At 45.5% G+C, this 27888-nt stretch overlaps 1 pseudogene; it reads right to left on the bottom strand.

Moving 5' to 3' along the window:
* Window positions 1-14086: 14086 nt before the first annotated feature.
* The window catches only part of LOC123142773 (probable aminotransferase ACS10), a 34527-nt pseudogene continuing 20725 nt past the window's right edge, over window positions 14087-27888 (bottom strand).

Raw genomic sequence — 27888 nt, 5'->3', positions numbered from 1 at the left:
CGTGCTGTTCAACAAAGATTTAGGAATGAGCTCAGCAAAAGGGATCAGAACTGTTTGTGTGCGCGCGCGTGTGTGAGAGAGAGGAACATGAGAGAGACCGAGCGCATCAAGGTTCTCCTTCCTCTTGCTCCTTCCTAATCACAACATCAATTGTTGTTTCAGGAATGAGCTGATCAAAATGACAATGTCTCAGAAGTCAATAATTGAAAGATGGCATCATTGCAACAACAAAACTAAAAATGACAACCAAGAACAAACAGACGTGAGAAAGTGACTCTTTGGCACATATCAGTTGGATGCCGATAACATGTATATGGCCACAAAGATTCAAAAGAGGAAAGGAAGCAAATTACGCAACATCATGTCAACAATCGTACCTCACTCCAGGCTTAACCACACAAAATTCTAGTGGAATTGCTACGATTATTTGTAGGTTCAATAATTGACTGGACACTGTTCACTAGTAGAAAACTGGGCTTTGGTCACAGGGCAATATTCACATTAGTCCCGGTTCAGTCACGAACCGGGACTAATGTGAGCATTGGTCCCGGTTCGTGCGGCCAGGGGCCTGCCGGGCCTCGTGGGGGCATTGGTCCCGGTTCGTCCGGACCCTTTGGTCCCGGTTGGTGGGACAAACCGGGACCAATGGGCCACGCTCCTGGCCCACAGCCCTTTAGTCCCGGTTCATACCACAAACCGGGACTAAAGGGCTGGTCCTAGTTGCGGCCAGTGTTTAGTCCCACCTCGCCAACCGAAGGGCGCTCACACCAGTTTATAAGCCCGTCCCTCTCTGCCTTGTTGAGCTCCTCTTAAAGTGAAAATAGATGCCCTTATACAGGGAATTTGACCTAAATTCACAGTAAATTTTCATAGAAATTTATTATGAATTTAGGTTGAATTTTCTCTATAAGCGCATCTATGTTCATTTTTTATAGTAATAAATAAATAAACCTTAATAAATAAATAAAATAATAAACCTTAATAAAATAAAATAAAATAAACTATAGTAACTAAAATAAATAAACCTTAATAAATTAAATAAAAATAGCAGCAGTAAAATAAATAAAAATAAAATAATTAAAGTAAAATACATAAGTAATTAGAAATAAAATAAATAAGTTTTTTGTTGTAAGTAGAAACAAAACAAAACAAATAAAGCAAAAGAGAAAAAAAACAGAGGAAAAAAATTATGCCACCTACTGGGCCACCACGGCCTGAATACGACTAGAAACCCATCCATGGGCCAGGATTCAGGCCCGCAGAAGGCCCAGTAGGCCCCACAGGCAAAGAGAACGGTTAGGCCCGAAAGCCTGCAGTTGAGAGGAGCTCGAGAGGGTGGGCGCAGCAGCGCTTATAAACCACTCTCGAGCCCTCTCAACTAGCGAGGTGGGACTAAACTTTTGACGCGGGGCAGCACAAGGCCTTTGGTCCCGGTTGGTGCCACCAACCGGGACTAAAGGGGGCATTGGTCCCGGTTCGTGGCACCAACCGGGACCAAAGGCCTTTAGTCCCGGTTGGTGCCACGAACCGGGACCAATGAGTTCCCTATATATACCCCATCGCCACAGCAGAGCACTCCACAGTGCTCTGTTTTTTCTGGCCGGCGAGGGGAGGGCATTTGGGTGCTCTAGCTCACCTCCTATGCACATGAGGTGTTCGATGAAATGTCTGAGCCACACTAGTTAATCTTTCTCCTCTCGAAACTCGACCTCCGAGCTCCATTTTCCCCGAGATTTGTCTAGGTTTAGCGGTCCGTCACGTCCCGTCCCCGTCTTCACCGCCGTCGATCGCCCGCGCCGATCTCGTCGCCAGCACCACCGTGGTGAGCCTCTTGTTCTTATCTTCTTTCTGAAAGGAAAAAATTCTTACTTTAGATAGATACTTGTCTAATTTTGTTACTTTTATTATTCCTTCTTATTACATAGTGCGATGGTTTTGGTATCCGCCCCCGTCGGCCCTCGTCCTGTCTATGATTCGGATGTGGTATATATTATCTTTTTATAACTATTTGGTTCATTTATTGTTTATGACAAATATACCGACCAACGTGACATAGATTTTATTTATCTAGGAGGTGGTTGAACCGGAAATTCTAACCGACCCTATTGTCGAGAGGTTAAATTTAGTTGAAGAAGAAAACAATTACTTGAAGGAAAAAATAAAAAAATTGAGGAGGAGAAGATGATATTGGAGTTGCATGTTGCGGATGTCGTCGATGATCACAAGATCAAGATGGATGCAATGCGCTTGAAGATTAGAAAGATTAGAAAATATGCCATTCATACCGAGGCTTGGTATCATTATGCCGTTGGATCAATTGTTACCTTGGTTGCGATTATGATCGCATTTGTTTTCGCATTGAAATGTTTTACATAGTTTCAATGTATGGTTTAATTAATTAGATGCTCTGGAGAGCTATATATATGTTGTTAGATGAGAACTATGTATGTACTTTGGTTTTAATGTGATGATGAACTTCTATTAATTTGGTCACTTAATTATCTATTCATGATGTTCTGTAATGGTTTTTGACACACTTAATTATATATAATGCACGCAGATGAACCGGCAATGGATGTACGGTGACAGACACACCTCCGAGTACATTAAGGGCGTGCATGATTTTCTCGAAGTGGCTGAGGCAAACAAGCAGAATGGTTTTATGTGTTGTCCATGCCCTATATGTGGGAATACGAAGTCTTACTCTGACCGGAAAATCCTTCACACCCACCTGCTTTACAAGGGTTTCATGCCACACTATAATGTTTGGACGAGGCACGGAGAAATAGGGGTTATGATGGAAGACGGCGAAGAAGAAGAGGACGATGACAACTATGTGCCCCCTGAATACGGTGATGCTGCAACGGGGGAAGCTGCTGAAGATCAAGAGGAACCAGACGATGTGCCCAATGATGCTGCAAGGGGGGAAGCTGCTGAAGATCAAGAGGAACCAGTGCCCGATGATGATGATCTCCGCCGGGTCATTGTCGATGCAAGGACGCAATGCGAAAGTCAAAAGGAGAAGCTGAAGTTCGATCGCATGTTAGAGGATCACAAAAAAGGGTTGTACCCCAATTGCGAAGATGGCAACACAAAGCTCGGTACCGTACTGGAATTGCTGCAGTGGAAGGCAGAGAATGCTGTGCCTGACAAAGGATTTGAGAAGCTATTGAAAATATTGAAGAAGAAGCTTCCAAAGGATAACGAATTGCCCGACAGTACATACGCAGCAAAGAAGGTCGTATGCCCTCTAGGATTGGAGGTGCAGAAGATACATGCATGCCCTAATGACTGCATCCTCTACCGCGGTGCGTACAAGGATCTGAACGCATGCCCGGTATGCGGTGCATTGCGGTATAAGATCAGACGAGATGACCCTGGTGATGTTGACGGCGAGCCCCCCAGGAAGAGGGTTCCTGCGAAGGTGATGTGGTATGCTCCTATAATACCACGGTTGAAACGTCTGTTCAGAAACGAAGAGCATGCCAAGTTGATGCGATGGCACAGTGAGGACCGTAAGAAAGACGGGAAGTTGAGAGCACCCGCTGACGGGTCGCAGTGGAGAAAAATCGAGAGAAAGTACTGGGCTGAGTTTGCAGCTGACCCAAGGAACGTATGGTTTGGTTTAAGCGCGGATGGCATTAATCCTTTCGGGGAGCAGAGCAGCAATCACAGCACCTGGCCCGTGACTCTATGTATGTATAACCTTCCTCCTTGGATGTGCATGAAGCGGAAGTTCATTATGATGCCAGTTCTCATCCAAGGCCCTAAGCAACCCGGCAACGACATTGATGTGTACCTAAGGCCATTAGTTGAAGAACTTTTACAGCTGTGGAATGGAAACGGTGTACGTACGTGGGATGAGCACAAACAGGAGGAATTTAACCTGCACGCGTTGCTGTTTGTAACCATCAACGATTGGCCCGCTCTCAGTAACCTTTCAGGACAGACAAACAAGGGATACCACGCATGCACGCACTGTTTAGATGACACTGAAAGTATATACCTGGACAAATGCAGGAAGAATGTGTACCTGGGCCATCGTCGATTTCTTCCGACCAACCATCAATGTCGAAAGAAAGGCAAGCATTTCAAAGGCGAGGCAGATCACCGGAAGAAGCCCGCCATGCGTACCGGTGATCACGTACTTGCTATGGTCAATGATTTACACGTAATCTTTGGAAAGGGTCCCGGCGGACTAGCTGTTCCGAATGACGCTGAGGGACACGCACCCATGTGGAAGAAGAAATCTATATTTTGGGACCTACCCTACTGGAAAGAGCTAGAGGTCCGCTCTTCAATCGACGTGATGCACGTGACGAAGAACCTTTGCGTGAACCTGCTAGGCTTCTTGGGCGTGTATGGGAAGACAAAAGATACACCTGAGGCACGGGAGGACCTGCAACGTTTGCACGAAAAAGACGGCATGCCTCCGAAGCAGTATGAAGGTCCTGCCAGCTACGCTCTTACGAAAGAAGAGAAAGAAATCTTCTTTGAATGCCTGCTCAGTATGAAGGTCCCGACTGGCTTCTCGTCGAATATAAAGGGAATAATAAATATGCCAGAGAAAAAGTTCCAGAACCTAAAGTCTCATGACTGCCACGTGATTATGACGCAACTGCTTCCGGTTGCATTGAGGGGGCTTCTACCGGAAAACGTCCGATTAGCCATTGTGAAGCTATGTGCATTCCTCAATGCAATCTCTCAGAAGGTGATCGATCCAGAAATCATACCAAGGCTAAGGAGTGATGTGGCGCAATGTCTTGTCAGTTTCGAGCTGGTGTTCCCACCATCCTTCTTCAATATCATGACGCACGTCCTAGTTCATCTAGTCGACGAGATTGTCATTCTGGGGCCCGTATTTCTACACAATATGTTCCCCTTTGAGAGGTTCATGGGAGTCCTAAAGAAATATGTCCGTAACCGCGCTAGGCCAGAAGGAAGCATCTCCATGGGCCATCAAACAGAGGATGTCATTGGGTTTTGTGTTGACTTCATTCCTGGCCTTAAGAAGATAGGTCTCCCTAAATCGCGGTATGAGGGGAGACTGACTGGAAAAGGCACGCTTGGAGGGGACTCAATAATATGCAGGGACGGATATTCTTGGTCTCAAGCACACTACACAGTTCTACAGAACTCTACCTTGGTGACCCCGTATGTCGATGAACACAAGAACAGTCTGCGCTCCAAACACCCGGAGCAGTGTGACGACTGGATTACATGTGAACACATCAGGACTTTCAGCAGTTGGTTGGAAACACGTCTCAGAGGTGACACCACTGTTTGTGATGAGTTGTACTCGTTGTCCAGGGGACCATCTTCGACTGTATTGATTTACAAAGGATACGAGATAAATGGGAATACATTTTACACGATCGCCCAAGATCAAAAGAGCACCAACCAAAACAGCGGTGTCCGCTTTGATGCAGCAACCGAGAGGGGAAAGGACACATATTATGGTTACATAATGGACATATGGGAACTTGACTACGGACATGATTTTAAGGTCCCTTTGTTTAAGTGCAAATGGGTCAATCTGTCAGGAGGCGGGGTACAGGTAGACCCACAGTACGGAATGACAACAGTGGATCTGAACAATCTTGGGTACACTGACGAACCGTTCGTCCTAGCCAATGATGTGGCACAGGTTATCTATGTGAAGGACATGTCTACCAGACCGAGAAAAAGAAAAGATAAGGAAGCGAATACATCATACGATGAGCCAAAGCGCCACATAGTTCTTTCAGGAAAAAGGGACATTGTGGGAGTGGAGGGCAAGACTGACATGTCTGAAGATTATGAAAAGTTTCATGAAATTCCTCCCTTCAAAGTCAAGGCTGACCCAAGCATCCTGATAAACGATGAAGATTATCCATGGTTACGGCACAATAAGCAAATGACACAAGCGAAGAAAAAGTGAAGACTTTCTCCCGCAACTATTATGATGATACCATGCCAACTTTGTAACAGACGAGTATGATACCATTGTCCGTTTTGTACACGAAGTGCATCCAGTTTTTGCCGTAACCCTCTCAACTTTCTTGCACATGCTATGTGGATGAAATGATGATACCATGCCAACTTTCAACCTTTTCAGAGTTCATTTGAAATGCTTTTCAATTTTAGGGTCTTATAGCTCAAAATAATTAGTAAATGCATGAAAATAACAGGCCAAAAATTAAAAATTATGCCACCTACTGGGCCATCACGGCCTGAATACGATTAGAAACCCATCCATGGGCCAGGATTCAGGCCCGCAGAAGGCCCAGTAGGCCCACAGGCATGTACAGAGAGGTTAGGCCCGTAAGCCTGCTTTAGAGAGGAGCTCGACAGCTCAGGCGCACCGCACCTTATAAACAGGTGCGGCTCTCTCTCAGCTAGCGAGGTGGGACTAAACTCCCACCACCACGCCGCTGTGCAAGGCCATTGGTCCCGGTTGGTGGCACGAACCGGGACCAATTCCACCCTTTGGTCCCGGTTGGTGCCACGAACCGGTACTGATGAGGCTGTGGCCCCACGAGCACCTTTAGTACCGGTTCGTGGCACGAACCGGTACTAGAGTTTCTTACTAAGCAGTTTTTTAGTCCCACCTCGCTAGCTGAGAGGCACTAGGAGCGGTTTATAAGCCCTGAGTGCAGAGACGATGAAGAAGAGGTGCAATGCTCACCTTCACGTTGCTTAGCTTCAAGCCTTGAGGAATAAGGTAGACTGCATGGAGCTATGTGCAGTGCAGTCTACTCTATTCCGAAAGGCTTGAAGCAAATCAACGAGCATTGCGCCTCTTTTTTATTTTTAATAACTTATTACAACTACGGACTTCTTGTGTTACGACAAAATAAAATAAACTTTAATAAAATTTATGAAAGTAAAATTAACAAAGTATTTTCTGTTCAAAACATTATAAGAAACCTCTAGTATTATTGAAACTAAAATCATATAAAATTGATGCAACTAAAATTATCGAAGTATTTTCTGTTCAAAATCATTAAAAGCAAAAAGAATTTTCATAAAGAACTTTTTTTGATAGAAACTTTAATAGCAAAAAGAATTATCATAAAGTAAAATAAATAAGTAATTAGAAACAAAATAAATAAATAAATAAGTTTTTTGTTGTAAGTACAAACAAAACAAAATAAATAAAGCAAAAAAGAAAACAAAAAACTAAATACAGCAAAAAGAATTTTCATAAAGAACTTTTTTGATAGAAACTTTAATAGCAAAAAGAATTATCATAAAGTAAAATAAATAAGTAATTAGAAACAAAATAAAATAAAATAAATAAGTTTTTTGTTGTAAGTAGAAACAAAACAAAATAAATAAAGCAAAAAAGAAAACAAAAAAACTAAATACAGCAAAAAAAATTGTTGGGGCGCTGCCCGCTGGGCCCTCCAACCCTCGGGTTTGCAAATACAGGCCCAGAAGGGCTAGAGGGCTCAACGGGCAGCGCGCCAAAGTTAGGCCCAGAAGCCTTCTAGAGGAGTTCGAGACAGCAGCCGCGCCGGGGCTTTTAAACTGGTACGGGCGCCCCTCGGCTAGCGAGGTGGGACTAAACTTTTGGCCGCGACGCGGGCAGCAAGAGGCCTTTGGTCCCGGTTGGTGCCACCAACCGGGACTAAAGGGGTGCATTGGTACCGGTTCGTGGCACCAACCGGGACCAATCCCCCCCTTTAGTCCCGGTTGGTGCCACCAACCGGGACCAAAGGCGCCGCTTCCCGCCCTTTGCGCTGCTGAAAAAGGCCTTTGGTCCCGGTTGGTGGCACCAACCGGGACTAATGCCTACCTTTAGTCCCGGTTGGTGCCACGAACCGGGACTAAAGGCTTTGCTATATAAGCAAACACTTAGAAAATTTGCAGATTTCATCTGCAGTTTGCCCCGACGACGCCGACGCCGCCGCGCCCCGACGCCGCCAGGCTGCCCCGACGCCGCCCGCCGCCCCCGCCGTCGCCGTCGCCCGTGCCCGTCGTCGCCGTCGCCGTTGCCCGCGCCCTCGCCGTCAGCCGCGCCCCTGCCCCGACGCGCGCCGCCCCGGCCCGTCCCCGTCGTCGCCGTCGCCCTGCCCGCCCTTCGCCGCCGTCGCCCCCTACCCCGAGCGCGCGCCCACTGCCCCGTCGCCATCCTCGCCGCCGACCCCGCGGTCCTCCTCACCTTGGTCCGGCCGGCGCCCTCCCTAGCATTGTTTCTTGTTTTTTTCATATATATATGCTTGTTTTTTATATATATGATGATATATATGCTTGTTATCATAATTGTTTTTGTTCATATATATATATATATATATGTAATGATTTTTTTTGTAGAATATGATGTTTTTTTCATAGATGATCACATATATGATGTATGCATGGATGTGGATGAAATATGATGTTTTTTTGTTCATAGAACATGATGAAATATGAACAATGCATTAGGCAAAACCTTTACTTTTTTCGAAATATGAACATGATGAAATATGAACAATGAAATATGAACAATGATGAAATAGGAAGAAAGGAGAAGAAGAGGAGAGGAAGAAGAGGAGAAATAAATAAGAAGAGGAAAAAGAAGAAAAAGAAGAGGAGAAGAAGAAAGGAATAGAAGAGAAGAAGAAAAAATAGAAAAAATTCTATTTTTCTTCTTCTCTCCTCTATTCCTTTCTTCTTCTCCTCTTTTTTTTCTTCTTTTTTTCTTCGATCTTCTCCTCTATTCCTTTCTTCTTCTCCTCTTTTTGTTTCTTCTACGTTTTCTTATGTTTTATCGGGTCTGTCGTCGTCGATATACCCCTCTCCCGATAACTTCAACACGAGGGGGGGTCGATATACCCCCTCCCCGATAATATTATTTTCCCATGTACGTTCATTGTCGTTGTCGATATAACCCCCTCCCGATAACTTCAACACGTGGGGGGGGTCGATATACCCCCTCCCCGATAACATTATTTTCCCATGTATGTATGTCGTCGTTGTCGATATATATAACTCCCTCCCAGATAACTTCGACATGATGGACGGTCGATATTTATACCCCCTCTCGACCGTGATAACTTATACCACGGGAGCACCCCCCGGCCCTCTCGCTCGACCAAAACTCTCGAGGACACCCAAACCCTAGAAAAAAACGATGTCGGTCTCCTACCCCCTCCCGCCGCGCCCCTACCCTTGAAGCGTTGCCGAGGCCACCCCAAACCCGGAATAAGCTAGGTCTACGTTTGCACTAATATATCCACCTGCTGTCATGTTTGTGTAATAATTGCCATGTTGTAATATTTGCAGAAACAATGGAGCACGGACGAGACGAGCAAGCAGAAGAGGTGTTGGGGGACATAATCTTAGCCGGAGGTGATATCTTGTCGTATCTTAACGACAATGATGGTCTAGAAGAACAGGGTGAAGAAGCAGGCTACGGTGATCGAAGAGTGGAGGAGGAAAGACATGATTATGGTGACGGCTCCGGTGACCGAACAGAGTCCGGCCAGGTAAATATATTAGTTAAGCCTGTGCTGACTAGCTAATTGATGCATTCATTGTTTTGGTATGTACACATATTAATTAACACTCGTCTTTCTTCTTTTATCTAGCCCTCCGGATCGAGCACAACTTCGGTAAAGAGACGAGGCCCGAAGAGAAAGTTGCGCTCGGATGAAAGGTTTGAGATCACAGCAATCGCGCGCGACCGCCAACCGATTGAACCCCTCCGGAAAAAGGATGCATTTGCTGCTCAGTGCGGGGTTCTAGTTAGGGACAAGATCCCGATCAGCATCCACCAATGGTATAAGCCTAAGAAGGAAGACCCTAAGGTGTCTTATGTCAATGATATGCAGAAAGATGATCTTTGGACTGAGCTGAAGGCAAATTTCACCCTACCGCCAGAGGAGGATCCGGAGAAGCCAGTTAAAGAGCAATTAATCAAGTCTCATGCTCTTAAGAAGATGGCAGACCTATTCAGGAGGTGGAAGAATGAGCTGAAAACGTTTGTCGACAAAGAAGAGACACCAGAATTCATCGGCCGGTATGAGAAGATCAGAGATCACTGGCCCGCATTTGTGGCCCACAAGACATCGGAAAAGAGTAAGAAGATGTCAGCGACAAACAAGAAGAATGCTGCGAAGAAGAAGCTTCACCATCGCACGGGGTCAGGTGGCTACCTCAAAGCCCGGCCTAAGTGGGCCAAGGCTGAGAATGATCTGCTTGAAAAAGGGATCGAACCACAGACAATGAACTGGACAGACCGTTGCCGGACTTGGTTCTTCGGGGCTGGCGGAACCTTGGACCCTGTATCAGGGAGGTGCGTTTGGACGAACGAGCTTTTGAGAATACCAGTCAAGAAGATTCAGCAATATATCGATGCAGCGCAGGAAGGGACGTTCGTTCCAGACAGAGAGAAGGATGAGCTCACAATGGCCCTCGGGAATCCTGAGCACCCTGGACGGACACGAGGCACGCCAGGCTCCGTTCCGTGGAAGGCTGGTTTTCCGGACGCGGGCGGTTACAAAAGCCAGGAGAGGAGGAAAAAAGTGGAGCAGATCCAAATTCAGAAGCTGCACGAAAGGGTTCAAGCGCTAGAGGAACGAGACGGCAATCGACATGCCGAAACTACCCCCTCAGCTACACCGCCATCTCAGCGGAGAAGCAGCGTGGCTTCCACCGAGCTGCTTCAGCCGGAGCATGTCTTGACGGCTCCTGCTAGCTACCCCGTGGATGCTATCACGGAGTCTCAACATTGCCACCTTATGGCGCAATGGCAGAACTTCAAAGTCAAGGCGGCTGTTGGCTCTGTTTTACCTCCTGAACCCGGCGCAACCTACCACTGCCGGCCGATTCCAGAAGGATATGCTAGGGTGATGGTGGATGAAATAACGGAGGGATTTGAGGACCTCCAGCTTGACCACCCTACCGGTGAAGGGGAGACTCGGCTGGGTTCTGCTCTGAAGACTCCATGCCTATGGCGGAAGGAGCTCATCAACCTTCCGAACTGGACGGCTCCGGCGAGTAAGGGCACTCCGCCTCCTCCTCCGCCTCCTCCTCCGGCGAGTGATCAGGGCACTCAGCCTCCTTCTCCGGCGCGTGGCGGCACTCCGCCTCCTCCTCCGCCTCCTCCTCCGGCGAGTGATCAGGGCACTCAGCCTCCTTCTCCGGCGCGTGGCGGCACTCCGCCTCCTTCTCCGCCTGCGCCGGCGCGCCAGAGCAGCCAGCCTCCTCCTTCTCCGCCTCGTCAGCAAGGGCGGAAGAGACCCGCCGCCGCTCCGGCTGCTCCGGCGCGTCGTAGTCCTTCTCCTCCGCCTCGTAAGCAAGGAAAGAAGACAGCCGCAGCCGCTCCGTCTGCTCTGCCGGCGTCTAGCAGTACAGCTGCCAGAGGCGGGAGGCAATACAGATTCGGTCCTTCTCTGAAGACTCCAGAGAAGTTACCATACGAGAGGACCGAGGAGGAAACCAGGGAGATCGTGCGAGCCGAAGTGACAAACTTCTTTGAAGGGGTGAAAGCAAAGAAACATCCACCTCCGGAGGAGAAGGTAGATCCGGTGAAAGCAAAGCGCACTCTGGCTGCCCTGACAAAACCACCAAAGTCTCCGCCGAGAGGCAACTATGAGCGCATTCTTGCAAAGACATATGCCGAAGCGGAGCGGTCGGGAAGTACTGTCAGTGATCAAAGGTTAAAAGAACGACGAGCTGGGAAAAAAATTGCCCAGCTCGGCGAACAAGCGAACCAATCGTGCCCCCCGCTCAAGGTGTCAAAAGACATCGTCGCTAATGATCCGAGGATGGTGGCCGGTTATAGCATTCTTGCCCGACGATGTACATTATGAAATCATGGAGGTCGACGAACACAAATACCATTACGGGAAGCCTCTCGTCAAAGATGAAAGATCTCTAACAACGATGATGCGAAGACTACATGATTGGTACATGAAAACCTGCAGAGAGTCTGATGGGATGAATACTTTGACGCTGAGAGTTAAACCGGAGCATGACCTCGTTGGAATTGATCTGCTGAATGTTCCATTTGAGGATTTCTTCCAGTTTTACAATCAAAAGGCCCTCGATAAAACAACGATCACTTGCTACTGTCTGTAAGTAGTACTACTTCTGTCATTAAGTCTCTCTATATAGGTCAGCTCTTTCATTGCATGTATTTATAATTATCCTCACTATATTATGCAGATTGAAGATCGCCGAATTGAAGAAAAGACAAATCGGTGATATTGGGTTCATTAACACAAATCTCATAGATGCATATACGGTTGAAAAACATCCCAAAGAAGCCGAGGCCAACTTGCTACGATCGTTGGTATTAAATCAAAACAAAGATATAATACTCTTTCCTTACAACTTCAAGTGAGTGTTACTGTCTTGTGCATATTCGGTTTCCCTTATTAGTCCAGGTTATGGTAATGTAATTGATGACTTATGCATGCATGCGCAGCTTCCACTATATTCTCCTAGAGATTAAGCTTGAGCAGGGAGTAGTAACCGTCTTAGACTCGAGACGAAAAGATCCCCAGGACTATGCGAACATGACTCAAATGCTCGAGAAGTAAGTTAAATCGATCATTATCCACCATATCAGCAACTTTGTTCATTTCCTGATATCAAGTAATTGTTTTCTTTGTCTGGCAGGGTTTGGAGAAAATTCACCACAAAAGCTCCGGGACTGCCGAAGAAGCTGCAATTTAAACACCCGAAAGTAAGTACTATAGTAGCATGTTCCGCGCATCTCCTAGTGATTCAAGCGCTAGTTTCATCAATACCATTTAGCATGCTTGCTTATCAGTTTGATTGACCTCTATTTCTTGTAAAGTGGTTGTGGCAGGAAGCCGGGAATAATTACTGTGGATACTACGTTTGCGAGTCCATCCGCTACACGACCTGTGAGCGGGGCTACACTGAAGAACAATATGAAGTGCGTAAGCAATAATATTCACAATTTTATTTTATTACCATCATTTGTGTTGAGTTTCATTTATTCATATATATATATGTATTGACCCCCTTCTTCAAATTAGATGTTTCGGAAGCGGGATGAACTCCTAGCACCAGATCGTATGCGAGGAATTCATGACGAATTGGCGGCATTCTTCCTTGACCACGTGATCGATGAAAACGGAGAATACTATGTGGACCCTGTGTTCCTACAATTTAATTAGGAGATTGTATTGTAAGAGATAATTATTGTATATATGTAGCCGGTAGTGTCGGATAGATATACGAGAACTTGTTGTTCGACCAATCTCTCGGAGAAGGAGAGGTGGTCGATATCACTTCTCTCTGTATGCATATGTTCATGACGATCTTCTGTTTCCTTCATTTGATTACTAGCTAGCGTGTCTAGTCCTCTCCATACGTATATAGTACGTAGCGTCGACCAAGCACGAAGATAAGAAAGGACACTTCTCTCTATTAATTAGCTAGCTAACACAATATATGAAACACCTAAATTAACCCCCCAAAACCCCTAAACCACCCCCTTTAAAAAAACAAAAACCTTAGCTCCTGCCAGCTGCTGACGCGTGGATGCCTATTGGTCCCGGTTGGTGACACCAACCAGGACAAAAGGCCCTGCCTAGTGATCCCGGTTGGTGACACCAACCGGGACAAAAGGCCCTGCCTATTGATCCCGGTTGTTGGCACCAACCGGGACCAAAGGCCCCCCTGCCTGGGCTGGCAGCAGCGGCCACGTGGAGGACCTTCTGTCCCGGTTCGTGTAAGAACCGGGACTAAAGGGTTAGGGCTTTAGTAACGACCCTTTAGTCCCGGTTCGAAAACCGGGACAAAAGGCCCTTACAAACCGGGGTAAAAGCCCCTTTTCCTACTAGTGGTTCTTCGATTGAGCTGATCCAAAACTGTGGCTAACCACCTTGGCCCACGCTACCAAATCAGAGCAGTGGTACTACTAATGCCGAAGATAGCATAGTTGAAAGACAATTATTGGGACATAAATATATTTATCAATGTGATGCAGACTAATTATCATATTGTTCAATGGACACAAATAAGTTAATTCTCGAGTATATCTATCAAAATAATTATCATGTTGCTGAATGGACCAAACAAGTTTGAACCAACCACTGCAGATTGCAGAAACCTTGCTGATAATCAAACACTTTTTTTCTTTTTATGGGGAATCAAACACTAGTGAATTGTTAAACAGGTTGCTTGTGTCGATGGAATCAGAAGAAGGAAGATTCTGGCAGCACTTAATTTTGACATTGCCGGAGTTAAGAGAATTGGATATATTTTTATGGATGGGATGGAAGGAACCAGAATCAGAATCAGGGGCCGGTTCCGTCAGGCTTACCATCTTCAAGGCAAGTATCCCGTCATATGGCTGGTACGTGGCGAGCCCGCTGATGGTGAGGTCCCTCTCCTCGTGCACCTCCATCCATTCCCTCACCAAATTCAGGGATAGCTGCACAATCATCAGCACCAGCTACGTCAAGCTATTGATACTGATTTCCAGAACAAAACAGGAAAGGTTTCGAGAACAGAACAGAACAGGAATGGAGGGGGAGAGGCACTTACGTGTTCTCGGCGAGGCCTAGCTGGATGACGCCGGCGGGGTTGGGGGCAGGGTGGTAGGGGTCATCAGCGCAGCGGCGCAGGCCGGCGTAGTAGAGGGAGTCCTCGTCGCCGGCGCGGACGACGGCGTCGCGGGCGGAGAGGGCCGGGAGTGCGCGTGGGAAGAGGAGGCCCCGCGAGAGGGAGCAGTGGATCGGCGAGAGCGGGCGCCGCGGAGGAGGCGGCGGCAGCCATGGGGGACCCTCGGGGCGGGCGGTTGCGCTTGATGTAGAGCTGGAGGAAGTAGAGGAGGCGTGCAGGGGATGAGGGAGCCGAGGACGAGGCCGCCCCAGCCCTGCACCACCTCCTGCAGCGGCACATCCCCCTGTCTGCCCTCCGCTGCCGCCCCTCTCTGTTGCCAGGCACATCCGGTCGCCCTTCACGGCGGCAAAGGGCTAGCACGAGGGGAGGGCCGGTACGAGCACGCGTGGAGGAGGGAGGCGCAGATGAGCGGTGGCGGCTCGGGCCGGAGAGAAGGAGAGGAGCGGCGGCGGCTCGGACCGGAGAGAAGGAGAGGAGCGAGAGCGACGGCTCCGCGCGCGAGAGACGCGAGAGGGGAAGACTGAACCCTAGCCGATTGAGGATGACACTACAGGAATCAACTACTTTGCCGTCTGCCACAGCAAACTTTGCCGTCTGCCGCGGACGATAAAAGGCTCCGGCAAAGTAGGCATTGGTAAAGAGCTTCTTTGCTGTCTGCTTTTTGAAGCGGACGGCAAAGGGGCCTTTGCTATCTGCGGCTGACGGCAAAGAAAGCCGACGGCAATAAATGCGCTGTTAGTCCGTTAGGCGGCTAACGGCAGCCTTTGCCGTCCGCCGTTGTAGGCAAACTGACCAAATGGGTCAGCTCCCAGGGAGCACAGGTGGCAGCCGCGTGGCTTCTTTGCCATCCACGGCAGACGGCAAAGGAGCCTTTGCCATCAGCGGCTGACAGCAAAGGTGCCTCTTTTTTCTTTTTTTTTTAAATCCAGCAATTTTCACAGCAAATATATGACATATATATATATATATATATATATATATATATATATTTCACATGGCTATTTAACAGCAAACATATGACATATCCAGCACATAAGTTTCATCGTGCATACATATATAGTTCCATCCATTCATACATAGCAAGTTGCACATACACATTGTTCCATCCATACATATTACAATGCAAAGTTTCATCAAGATAGCAAGTTCCATCATAGCAAGCTAGAAGAATACTAGAGGAGAATGAAAGAAAAAACAAGCACTCCATCATAGCAAGCTAGCTTCCGTGAAGTGAATGAAATCTACAAAATGGCAAATAAGAAAGTTAGAAAAAGGTGACTAGAAGAACAAGTATATGCCATTTATGAGCTAACTTAGGTGAAATGGATCATTTATGAGCTAACTTAGTTGAAATGGATCGTTTATGAGCTAACCTAGGTGAAATAGATCGTTTATGAGCAAACTTAGGTATAATGCATCATTTTAGAGCTAGCCTAGGTAAGATGGGTCATTTCGGAGCTAACCTATGTGAAATGGATCGTTTTTTAGCTAAGTTAGGTGAAATGGATCGTTTATGAGCTAACCTAGGTGAAATAGATAGTTTATGAGCTAACTTAGGTAGAATGCATCATTTTAGAGCTAACCTAGGTGTGATGGGTCATTTTGGAGCTAAACTAGGTAAAATGGATCGTTTGTGAGCTAGCCTAGGTGAAATGGATTGTTTATGAGCTAATCTAGGTAAAATGGGTCATTTTAGAGCTAACTTGGGTAAAATGCATCATTTTGGAGCTAACCTAGGTAAGATGGGTCATTTTGGAGCTAACCTAGGTAAAATGGGTCATTTTAGAGCTAACATAGGTAAAATGGATCATTTTGGAGCTAGTCTAGGTAAATGGGTCATTTTAGAGCTAACTTGGGTAAAATGGATCATTTATGAGCTAACTAAGGTAGAATGGGTCATTTTAGAGCTAACTTAGGTAAAATGGATTATTTATGAGCTAATTATGCCAGTTTTGACATAAGTAAGCTAAGTGCATGTCATTATTGAGCAAACCTAGTTAACTAAGCATATTAGAGCTAACTTAGGTCATTTTGGAGGAAACAAAGCTAAGTATAGATCGTTTTAGAGCTAACTTAGGTAAAATGGATGGTTTTGGAGGTCAGTAAGCTTATTAAGTCATTTTGGAGAAAAAGAAGCTAACTCTAGGTCATTGTGGTAAGCATATTGGAGGAAATAAGGCTAAGTTTAGGTCTTTATGCATTTGTTAAGCAAAACACTAGAGAAACTTACCATGATCATGGAGGTGTAGGAGCGGGCTGGCTCGTGCCGGTAGCTCGAGAAGGATCGTGCGATGCTTGTCTGGAGTTACGCTGCACCAAAGATCATTTCCAATGTCTCGTTAGCATGATGACACTCAAATGTTAAGACTAGAAAGTAATGTCCATTCAAATTAAACTCACCGTGGTCCCAGGAGCAATCACTGGCATCGGCGGAGCGGTCTGACCGGTCTTCTCGCACACAGACTGCACATTTGGTTTTGACGACTCAGTCATACTAGTTAGTAATGAGACAAACACTACATGAATGTTTTGGCTAATATGCAGAAGAAACTTACCACAAGGAGCTTGTACATGGCCCTTGCCTGCATGTCATTTCGTGCCCTCTCCTCCTCCAACATCGTTGTCGTCCTCTCCTCCAACTCCCGCTGCCTCTCCGCCGCCTCCACCAGAAGTTTCTCCGTTCTATATCTCTCTCACTCTGTATAGCAGCCTGCAACACCACTCCTCGTTACCATTTGTAATCATTGATGGAAGCACAGACAATGTAATGGAGAAAGATAGCTGAGTACGTATAACTAACCTTGATGGCGAGTTGGACTGGCCGTTCACGAGGCCTTATCTCAGGAACGGAGCTCGACTGGCGCGCCTTGATCTCCGGGAGAGTGCTAGGACAACGGATAAGTCCATATCCAATGGCTATGGAGCCATGGGACCTCCGCCACCAGATATCATCACCAGCTCTGGATTAATGGGACCTTGGCTCGGGTTAAAGTCCTCCCCCTTCCTCGCCTTCCCCTCATCTCTATATTTCACGAGCTTGTCGTGGGAGGAGATGTTGGTGAAGTTGTTTGCATCATCGAGGTCAGACGGAGAGAATGCCTTGACTTTCTTGAAAGAGGCAGTGTGGGCCATGGCATAAAGGTCGTACACCTCTGGCACCTTATCCGCCTTATTGTAGCGTGCCTGAAAGAGAGAAACAAAGTAAATTAGTAATTAAAGGGCTCAAGCTAGCATGATGAATGAATTGCATGAATCATGAAGCAAACGACATACCCAGTTCCGCCCGAACTGATATAAGTTGGAGCTGCCTTGATGGTGTGGCACACCTTCCATTTGGGCACGTTTGTCCTTGGCCGCGTTGTGGACGGCTCACTACTGGAATTTGCTTATTTGCCGTCTGCCTATTCTTTGCCGTCTGCTGGCGGACGGCAAAGAAGGTCTTTGCCGTCAGTTTGAAAAAAACGGACGACAAAGAACTGGCTGATGGCAAAGAATGTCTTTGCCATCAGCCAATTCTTTGCCGTCTGCTGGCGGACGGCAAAGAATCTTTGCCATCAGCTGGCGGACGGCAAAGAGAGAGGTGGGCCCCACTAACGAGCTGCTTAGAAAAAAACCTAACGGCCCCCCTCTTTGCCGTCTGCTAGCGGACGGCAAAGAAAGTGGCCAACCTAACGTCCGTTACCTAGGCTCTTTGCCGTCTGCCGTGACCTAACTAAAAAGCGGCCAGCGCCCGCGCCCCACCCCTCTCTCTGTCCGCTCTCTCTCTCTCTCTCTCTCTCTCTCTCTCTCTCTCTCTCTCTCTCTCTCTCTCTCTCTCTCTCTCGTGCCCGAGCCGCCAGCAGACGGCAAAGGCCTTTGCCGTCCGCCATCTTTGCCTTTGCCGTCTGCCGTGGCAGACGGCAAAGTAGCTGATTCCTGTAGTGCCTAGCCATTATTTTGAGCACCACTCATTGACCAACACCTCCCAACAATCCATCCGATCTGCACACGATCTCGGAGGCGCCTAAGTTAGCAAATAGAAACTTGAGCGCTACGGCTATAAATTACTAAATGAAGGAAGTAAGTACAAGGCCTTAAGAATTACCTTCATGTACTGCTCCTTACTCAGGAATTTATCGCTGCACGCCGGCTTGGGCTTCTTGATACCACGCAAGGCGTAGTAGTCTCGAACAGCCTGCACCCGAGCCTCGTGCCGTAAGTTCTGTAGTAGGCGCTTGCAGACGTCTTGGTAACATTTGCCGCCTCCTCCGTGTAGGTGGCCCCACGAGCACCTTTAGTACCGGTTCATGCCATGAACCGGTACTAGAGTTTCTTACTAAGCTGTTTTTTAGTCCCACCTCACGAAGGGAGAGGCACTAGGAGCGGTTTATAAGCCCTGAGTGCAGAGACGATGAAGAAGAGGCGCAATGCTCACCTTCACGTTGCTTAGCTTCAAGCCTTCAGGAATAGGGTAGACAGCATGGAGCTATGTGCAGTGCAGTCTACACTATTCCGAAAGGCTGGAAGCTAATTAACGAGCATTGCGCCTCTTTTTTATTTTTAATAACTTATTACAACTCCGGACTTCTTGTGTTACGGCAAAAACTGGATGCACTTCGTGTACAAACTGGACAATACGGAAAAAACTGGATGCACTTCGTGTACAAACTGGACAATCTCTTTCGAAGTATCAGGGCCGGTTTCGGACGAAAACTCATCTGTTACACCGGCACTTCATTTTTTTAAACTTATTACACCTCCAGACTATTTTTGCGTTCAGTACGCAGCATCCAAAGCGACGTCATCAATTTCCAACATGTTCTGACATCATTTGCTGTTTTTCAGTCATTTACCGATTTGTTTTCAGAGCTAAATGACCGTGAAATTGAAAATCGCTACAAAATGAACTCTGAAAATGTTGGAACTTGGCATGGTATCATCATTTCACCCGCATAGCATGTGCAAAAGAGTAGAGAGGGTCACAGCGAAAACTGGACGCACCTTGTGTACAAACTGGACAATCTCTTTCGGAGTATCAGGATTTCGGACGAGAACTCATCTGTTACACGGGCACTTCAATGTTTTTTAAATTTATTTGAACTCCAGCCTATTTTTGCGTTCAGTATGCATCATTCAAAGCGACGTCATCAATTTGCAACACGTTCTGACATCATTTGCTGTTTTTCAGTCATTTACCGATTTGTTTAGAGAGCTAAATGACGGTGAAATTGAAAATCACTACAAAATGAACTCTGAAAATGTTGGAACTTGGCATGGTATCATCAGGGTTTCGGACGAGAACTCATCTGTTACACGGGCACTTCAATGTTTTTTAAACTTATTTGAACTCCAGCCTATTTTTGCGTTCAGTATGCATCATAATAAAACAGAAAAGATAAATACTATATAAAAAATTACTCAAAAATAAATAGCAGAAAAGAAATAATGAAGAAAAGAAAAAAACTATATAATTTTTTTTATATTCACAAACAAACTAAATACAGCAAAAAAACTACTCAGAAATAAATAGAAGAAAATTATATAAAAATTTGTTGGGGCGCTGTCCAGTGGGCCTGCCAGACCTAGGGTTTGCAAATACAGGCCCAGAAGGGCCAGCAGGCTCACAGGGCAGCGCGCCGAAGTTAGGCACAGAAGCCTGCTATATAGAGAAGTTCGAAGGAGCAGCCGCGGCTGAGTTTATAAACCAGTGCGGCTGCCCTTCGCTCGGCGAGGTGGGACTAAACATTGTGCACCGCCGGTGGCAGCGCACAACCATTAGTACCGGTTGTTGGCTCCAACCGGTACTAATAAGTGGGCCTTTAGTACCGGTTGGAGCCACGAACCGGTACTAAAGGGGCAGTTTCCCGCCCCTTGGCCTGGCGAAAATTGGCCTTTAGTATCGGTTGGAGCCACCAACCGGTACTGAAGGCCCCTCGTATATATATGGCACTTACAAAAAATTCAGTTTCATCGACCACCACTTCTTCTCCAACTACTTCGCACGACATCGCCGCCGCCGGGCCGTCGCCCATCGCGCGCCGCCCTCGCCGCCCCCGCCGCGCGCCGTCGCCCCCGCCGCCCGTCACCGCCGTCGCCCCCGCCAGCCGTCATCGCCGTCACCGCCGTCGCCCCCGCCGCCCGTCGCAGCCGCCCCGTACTACATCGCCGTCTGGATCGCGCCGTCGCCCCCGGCCCGCCGCTCATCGTCGCGTCGTCCCCGTCGCATGGCCGTCTCGCGCCGCCGCCCGTACGCCGCCGCCCCCCGCTCGTACACACACACACACATATTGTTTTTACTTATTTTCTGTTTTCTGTTGTTTAGATTAATGTTAGATAAATTACGTAGATAAGAATGTTAGAATGTTAATGTTAGATGAATTATATGGAAAAGATGTTAAATATTAATGTCAATTTTAGATGAATTAGCTAGATATTAATTAGGTATATATTTTTGAATTAATATAACTAGTTTATTTTTTGTAAATGCTTAGTTGAACTAGTTGAATTAATATAACTAGTTCATTTTTAGTATGAAAATTAATAGAACAAGTTTATTTTTAGTAAGAAAATTTAGGTATATGAGATTATTTGAACTAGTTGAATTAATATAACTAGTTTATTTTTAGTAAATGCTTAGTTGAACTAGTTGAATTAGTAGAACTAGTTTATTTTCAGTAAGAAAATTTAGGTATATGAGATTTGATGATCTAATTAAAATATTACTATATATAGCTACTTTATATATATTTTTTAGTAAGAAAATTAATAGAACTAGTTTATTTTTAGTAAATTTTTAGTTGAATTAGTTGAATTAATAGAACTACTTTATTTTTAGTAAGAAAATTTAGATATCTGAGATTTGATGATCTAATTAAAATATTACTATATAGAACTAGCTACTTTATTTTAGTAAGAAAATTAATAGAACAAGTTTATTTTTATTAAATGCTTAGTTGAATTAATAGAACTAGTTGAACTAATAGAAGTAATTGAATTAGTTGAATTAATAGAACTAGTAAGTGTTTAATGTTTCACCTATATGAACATAGGAAATGTCGTCTGACGACGAAAAAGATTTCATTAAGTGCGAATACTGTGAAAGACCAGCGCGGCCTGTGCGACAGTAATTTCCTTGTTGATGATAGGCGCTTCAGCATCAAGCTGGATGAGACCTTCGAAGTGGATACAGTAAGTCACAACGACAAGTCCTTTTTCGTAATTAAGCATGACTTATATATGCTTCATTTGCTTCAACTTATAATTTTAAATTTTCACTATATAATAGCGCATCCCCTGCCATGCAAGAATTTTTGTCTTGGATAAGATAGGTTTCAGTGCTATGGAAACTATGGAGGTAAAGAGAGTTTACCTGAAGACCGAGCATGGTTATACTTTCAATGTCAAATTATACAATGCAGACACGTACACCTATTTTGAATGCAAAACTTGGCAAGCACTATGCAAGGCTTATGCATTTGAGCCTGATATGGTTATCTCCATTGATATTCGTCCAGAAGATGATATTGAAGGTAATAGAGACATCTGGGTCGATGTGCAGATGCCTCCAGTTCTACCATTATGTGAGTTTCTCAACCATATTTATGTCTTTGATATTGTTTATTCAAAAATAGTTGACAACTAATTTCTATTGACAGCTTATTTCCATTCAAGCAAACATGTCCGGCGCTTGGTAGACAGGACGTACTACTGTCCCGGAGCTGAACTAAACTGCGAGGAGATAAGTCATTATGTTTCATGGCTTGAGGATCTTCATACTGTTAAGACAAATTTTCTTCCTGCACTTAGAAATGTTAGTACTCAAAACGTGCGACCAATAGTGATCGTATTGAACTACGGTCACATCTATTTACGAAATACGGTAAGATTTCTACTATTTGTCCTCAGTGGATCTTTTGCATACATTATTTTTTTGCTAAACTTTCATTGCTAAGTATATTAATTACTATACGATGTTCTTCAACAGGGACTCCCGATGACAGTTGTGCCTCAGTGGAAGGTCACATGTCAATGGTTAGCTTACGGCCAAGATATCCTACATTGCACATGAGTGCATTCAGGATTTCTAAAAGCGATGAATGCTTAATAGTGAAAGATTGGAGCAAAATTGTTAACGATCCCAGCAGAGAAGTACTAGGAGGCATCAATGAGAAGCGCAGCCCACGATTAGGAGACAGGTTCATCTGCATGCTCTAGTATGATGAATCAGGAGAGCTATACATGTTCTATGCTATTTTACCTAAGAGAGAGAGAGCAGCAGGAGTGATTTAGCTACTTCATGCTCTTAGTACTTTTGTCCTCTCATGTCCGTGTTCTTCGTCCTGAACTTAATCTCAAAGGTGATTTGCTTTTGTGGTGTTATGAACGCTTATAATATGATGACCATGTTGAACTCGATGATATCTTTGCTTCTGGTACAAGTGAATGTTTTTTCTTTAAGCTAGTGTTGGTGCTGATTAGATAGCGGTAATGACTATGATGATTAAACAGTGGTAATGACGACTATGATGATTTTTAGCTAGCTAATTTACTGTTGTTCATGATATGATGCAAGAGTTTTTATATTAATATGATGATGATGATGATGATGAGTTATTATATCATTTATAAAAAATATCGCAGATTAGTTTCAGCTGGATGGATCCTACCTAAGTGATCAAGTATATGCCATATCCATATTATACTTGATCACTTAATTATAGGTGATCAAGTATAATATGGATATGGCATATACTTGATCACTTAGCTAGGATCCACATGCATCCAGTCGAAACTAATCTGCGGTACTTTCATCTAATGATTTAACAACTAAAATAATCACTAAATTAAATTCAAAGCACAAAATTAAAGGAAAAATAAAAAATAATACCAAAACACACCCAAACATTTAGTACTGGTTGGTGTTACCAACCGGTACTAATGTCCTGCACGCACCCGGGACTGGCTCGTGCCACGTGGTGGCACTTTAGCGCCGGTTCGTGATGAACCGGTACTAAAGGGGGGGCGTTTAGTCTCCACTCTTTAGTGCCGGTTGCAGAACCGGCACTAAAGGCCCTTACGAACCGGCGCTAAAGCCCGGTTCTGCACTAGTGCGACAATGGATGTACGATGACCGATGCTCTCCCGAGTTCATTAATGACGTGCAAACTTTTCTACTTGCGGCTGAGGCAAACAAGCGGGCGGATGGTTTTATGCCTTGTCCATGTTTAGTCTGTAAGAATGATCACAATTACTCTACGTCAAGAACCATTCACGTCCACCTGTTTAAATCCGGTTTCATGCCCCACTATAATGTTTGGACCACGCACGGAGAAAGAGGGGTTATGATGGAAGACAATGAAGAAGAAGAGGACGACAACAGCTATCCTGGCCATGGGTTCCCTGAATACGATGATACAACAATGGGGGAAGAAGCTGAGCCGGCAATGCGGGAAGAAGCTGAAGAAGAGGCATTAGATGAGCCCGTTGATGATCTAGGTCGGGCCATTGCCGATGCAAAGAGAAACCGCGCAAGTGATTTGGAGAAGAAGAAGTTGCAGCGCATGTTAGAGGATCACAAGAAATTGTTGTTCCCGAATTGCGAAGCTGACAAGAAAAAGTTGGGCACCACACTGGAATTGCTGCAATGGAAGGCAGAGAATGGTGTATCTGACAAGGGATTTGGAAAGTTGCTGGTAATGATAAAGAATATGCTTCCAAAGGACAACGAATTGCCCAAGAGTACGTACAAGGCAAAGAAGGCTGTTTGCCCTCTAGGGTTAGAGGTGCAGAAGATACATGCATGCCCTAATGACTGCATCCTCTACCGCGGTGTGTACGAGGATTTGAACACTTGCCCGGTATGCGGTGCATTGCGCTATAAGATCAAGCGCGATGACCCTAGTGATGTCGAGGGCGAACGCCCCAAGAAGAAGATTCCTGCCAAGGTGATGTGGTATGCTCCTATAATACCACGGTTGCAACGTTTGTTCCAAAACAAAGAGCATGCCAAGGCGATGCGATGGCACAGAGAAGACCGTAAGAAAGACGGAAAGTTGAGAGTACCCGCTAACGAGTCGCAGTGGAGAAAAATCGATAGAAAGTACGGGAAGGAGTTTGCAGATGACGCAAGGAACGTATGGTTTGCTCTAAGCGCAGATGGCATTAATCCTTTTGGGGAGCAGAGCAGCAACCATAGCACCTGGCCTGTGACTCTATGTTTGTATAACCTTCCTCCTTGGTTGTGCATGAAGCGGAAGTTCATTATGATGCCAGTGCTCATCCAAGGCCCTAAGCAACCCGGCAACGACATTGATGTGTACCTAAGGCCATTAGTTGAAGAACTCTCACAGCTGTGGAATGGAACAGGTGTACGTGCGTGGGATGAGCACATGGGGGAATAATTTGGCCTAAAGGCCTTGCTGTTCGTGACCATCAATGATTGGCCTGCTCTCAGTAACCTTTCAGGTCAGACAAACAAGGGATACCGCGCATGCACGCACTGTTTGGATGATACCGACAGTATATATTTGGACAATTGTAGGAAGAATGTGTACCTGGGACATCGTCGATTTCTTCCGAGCAGGCATCCCGTAAGAAAGAAAGGCAAGCATTTCAAAGGTGAGGCGGATCACCGGACGAAGCCTCGCCACCGTACTGGTGCTGATGTACATGATATGGTCAAGGATTTGAAGGTAGTCTTTGGAAAGGGTCCTGGTGGACAACCTGTTCCGAATGACGCTGACGGACGCGCACCCATGTGGAAGAAGAAATCTATATTTTGGGATCTGCCCTATTGGAAAGACCTAGAGGTCCGCTCTGCAATCGACGTGATGCACGTGACGAAGAATCTTTGCGTGACCCTGCTTGGCTTCTTGGGCGTGTATGGGAAGACAAAAGATACACCTGAGGCACGGGAGGACCAGCAACGTATGCATGGAAAATACGGCATACATCAGGGTCATGCCAGCTACGCTCTTACCAAAGAAGAGAAGGAAATCTTCTTTGAATGCCTGCTCAGTATTAAGGTACCGTCTGGCTTCTCGTCGAATATAAAGGGAATAATAAACATGGCAGAGAAAAAGTTCCAGAACCTGAAGTCTCATGACTGCCACGTGATTATGACGCAACTGCTTCCGGTTGCATTGAGGGGGCTTCTACCGGATAACGTTCGATTAGCCATTGTGAAGCTATGTGCATTCCTCAATGCAATCTCTCAGAAGGTAATCGATCCAGAAATCATACCAAGGTTAGAGAATGATTTGGTGCAATGTCTTGTCAGTTTCGAGTTGGTGTTCCCACCATCCTTCTTCAACATCATGACGCACGTCCTAGTTCACCTATGCGAAGAGATTAACGTTTTGGGTCCTGTATTTCTACACAATATGTTCCCCTTTGCGAGGTTCATGGGAGTCTTAAAGAAATATGTTCATAACCGTGCTAGGCCAGAAGGAAGCATCTCCAAGGGCCATGAAAATGAGGAGGTCATTGAGTTTTGTATTGACTTTATTCCTGACCTTAAGCCGATTGGTGTTCCTGAATCGCGGCATAAGGGCAGACTGGATGGAAAAGGCACGCTAGGAGGGAATCAAAAAATATGTATGGACGGACATTCTCTCACTGAAGCACACTACACAGTTCTACAGAATTCTGCCTTGGTGGCTCCGTATATGGACGAACACAAGAATTTTCTACGCTCCAAACACCCGGAGCGGTCTGATGACTGGATTACACGTGAACAAACCAGGAGTTTCGCCGGCTGGTTGCAGACACGTACCATGCATGACGCCTCCATTGAAGATGACCTGTACTCGCTGTCCCAGTTACCATCTTCGAATATAATGACTTTCAAATGGTACGAGATAAATGGTAATACATTTTACACGATCGCCCAAGATAAGAAGAGCACCAACCAAAACAGTGGTGTCCGCTTTGATGCAACAACCAAGACGGCAAAGGAAACATATTATGGTTACATAGAGGAGATATGGGAACTTGACTATGGACATGGTTTGAAAGTCCCTTTGTTTCGGTGCAAATGGGTCAATATGACACGAGGCGGGGTAACGGAAGACCCGCAGTATGGAATGACAACAATGGATCTCAGCAATCTTGCGTATGCAGACGAACCATTCGTCCTAGCTAATGATGTGGCACAGGTTTTCTATGTGAAGGATATGTCTACCAAGCCGAGAAAAAGAAAAGATAAGAAAGCGAATGCATCATACGATGAGCCAAAGCGCCACATAGTTCTTTCTGGGAAGAGAAATATCGTGGGAGTGGATGACAAGACAGACATGTCAGAAGATTATGAAAAGTTTGATGAAATTGCTCCATTCACAGTGAATATTGACCCGAGCATCCAGTTAAATGATGAAGATTTTCCATGGCTACGGCGCAAAGGGACACACGCGAAGAAAAAGTTTCACACCCAAAGATCTGGGATGTGATCGGCTTCACCATCATTATTTTCTTCTGTGTTTCACACCCAGGAGGTAATATCTATAATAGTTAGGGTAGTTATGTGTTTTGGCATTTGAAATGCGAAGAAATTTTATGTGCAAACAAATTCTTTCATGCATTTACTGATTTTTTCAGCTAAATGACCCTGAAATTGAAAAGCATTTCAAATGAACTCAGAAAAGGTTGAAAGTTGGCATGGTATCATAATTTCACCCACATAGCATGTGCAAAAAAGTAGAGAGGGTTACCGCAAAAACTGGATGCACTTCGTGTACAAAATGGACAATCTCTTTCGAAGTATCAGGGTTTCGGACGAAAACTCATCCGTTACAAAGGCATTTCATATTTTAAATAACCTAAACATTACCAAATTGAATATAATGATAAAACACACTAATATTAAACATAAGAAAAAAGAATCACTGCAAAATCTATTTTTAAAGTTAAGTTATTCACAAACTAGTGATTCACACAAATTTCAAATAATTCAAAATGTAAACTATTCAAATTTGTAAACTACCGGCACTAATAGAAAGTTTGTAATTTTTTGTACCTAAAGCAAAAATATTCACAAAGAAACTCTAAATACAGCAAAAAACAACTCAAAAATAAATAAAGCAAAAAAAATAAAGCAAAAAAAAGCCCGCCTACTGCGCCACAGCGGCCTGCATACGACTAGAAACCCAACCTGTTGTTGGGCCAGGATGCAGGCCCGCAAAGGCCCAGTAGGCCCACAGGGCAGCACAGAACATTTAGGCCCAGTAGGCCTGCTTTGGAGAGGAGCTCGAGAGAGCTACCGCACTGGGCTTATAAACCAGTGCGGACGCCCCTCGGCTAGCAAGGTGGGACTAAACATGATGCACCGCACCTGTGCCAGTG

The sequence above is a fragment of the Triticum aestivum genome, chromosome 6D (assembly GCF_018294505.1).
Source record: "Triticum aestivum cultivar Chinese Spring chromosome 6D, IWGSC CS RefSeq v2.1, whole genome shotgun sequence".
Classification (NCBI taxonomy): domain Eukaryota; kingdom Viridiplantae; phylum Streptophyta; class Magnoliopsida; order Poales; family Poaceae; genus Triticum; species Triticum aestivum.
The sequence above is the reverse complement of the archived record's forward strand: the minus strand, read 5'-3'. Positions and strand labels throughout refer to the sequence as shown.